Raw genomic sequence first — 2,122 nt, 5'->3', positions numbered from 1 at the left:
ATCTATCTATCTATCTATCTATCTATCTATCTATCTATCTATCTATCATCTATATATCTATCAATCATCTATCTACCTATATCTATCTCTATGTATGTATGTATGTATGTATGTATGTATGTATGTATGTATGTATGTATCTAAAGATAGACACATAGGGAGAGATAGAGACAGAGACAAAGACAGATATAGGAAGAACAGAAGCAAAACTAGAATTTGGGTCCTACAATTCTGATACTCCCCTAATGACCTAGCTTTCTTCCACTAGAGCTTACTTCTGGACATTTCTGTCACCTCCTAACAGCCCACCACTTGAGACTATGCCTTTAATACACAGATATTAGCAGATAGTCATCGTCCAAACTGTGGCAGTTGAAGTTGCAGCAGATTATGTCCACAGTTAGGTCACTGCCAGCTCTTATCTATTAGCATCGTGAAAGAGGCATAGGATTGTCCTAGTTTGCTTTTCAGAGGCTGCGATCACACACTTACCAAACCATTTTGGAGGGGAAAAGGTTTATTTCCACGTACATGTTATGGTCCATTGTCAAGGGAAGCCAAGGCAAGAACTGAAGCACAGACCATGCTGGAACACTGCCTATTGAAGTGGGCTGACCCACTTCAATCAGTAACCAACCACGTCAATCAGTAATCAAAAAATGTCCCATAGAAATGCTCACAGGTGACTCTTACGGAGACAATTCCTCAACTGAGGTCCTGTCTTCCCTGGTGACTTCAGTTTGTGTCAAATCATCATCATCTTCAACAACAGCAACATAACCAGCACATGGGCCATGGAGGAGAAATGAGATATGACATGTGGAACTGGAAGCTAGTTGGTGACATTGGTTTCCAGTCCTAAGGTGTGCACGGTGAGCAGGAGATTTGGCTTCTAATGGGAACCAGCATTTCCCGGTGTTTCACTACCAGAAATACATTCAGTGATAAAGCATGAACCATGAACCCTTCATGTTTGTGGATTCTGTGACTTCAGATTCAGTCAACCACGGGATTCAACCAACTGCAGATTTTGTGTTGTGCCCTTAGCTCTATAAAAACTGTGTTCATAGTGAGCACAAACTGACTTTTCCTTGTCATTCTCCTTAAATACGCCAGTGATTTACACAGTGTTTCTGTTGTACTAAGTGTGATGATTAGTCTAGAGATGAAGTACAGTTCCTAGGAGGATATGTATAGGTTCTATGAAGAGACCGTGCTCTTTTTATATGAGGGGCTTGAGAATCTGAGGATTTAGGTTTCTACAAAGGATCCTGGAACCAGCCCTGGGCAGATGCTGATAATGGCACAATTATCCCCGCAGCATTCTTTGAACTTTGTGTCTTTATTGAGACAAGGACTGGGGCGTAGATGGTTTATTTGGGAAGCAGGACAAGGGAATCAATCAGGCCTGTAAGGGGTAGAGGTAGGGGCAGGGCAGCACTGCTAACAGATGCTCAGGAGGTCACTGCTTGAGTAAAGGGTGCAGGGAAGTGTGCAGACGGCCCACTAACAGAGAAAATCTGTTAGTTATTCCGCGGGTCCCCGTTTCCAGCCCGGGGGGGGGGGGCGGTTAGCTGTCTCTGGGCTATACCAAGCGAGCTTTTTGGAACAGAATGTAGAAAATGTAGTTGCTAGAGAGGAGGATGCTGGCAGCAGAGGTGGACCTGGGTATACAAAGACTGAATCTGGATCTGTGGCCTGTTCAGAAATGGCTGGGGAAAGTGACACACAGGTAAAGGAGGTGTTTGCTAGACTTGACCAGAATTCCTGTGCATGTATGGACCTCAGCCTGTACTCATCTCTCTCTCTCTCTCTCTCTCTCTCTCTCTCTCTCTCTCTCTCTCAGCGGCTGGACTCTCAGGAGTCTCCAAAATACCAGGTTCTGAGGACATTCAAGTTCCTTGTAGAAAATGGTATACGATTTGTACACAACGACACAATCGTCCTGTGCATTTTAAACCATCTCTAGAGTGTTTATTATGAGGTGAATTTCTCACTACTGTAACAGATACCCAAAGTAATCAGCTTAAAAAAAAAAGGTTTGTTGTAGCTCACTGTTTTTATAGGGTTCATCTCATAACTGATTAGCCCTGTTGCTTTGGGTCCGTGGTGGTACATCACA

Source organism: Psammomys obesus, unplaced genomic scaffold (assembly GCF_907164565.1).
Source record: "Psammomys obesus unplaced genomic scaffold, mPsaObe1.curated_primary_1811, whole genome shotgun sequence".
NCBI lineage: Eukaryota > Metazoa > Chordata > Mammalia > Rodentia > Muridae > Psammomys > Psammomys obesus.
This window is presented reverse-complemented; position numbering follows the sequence as displayed.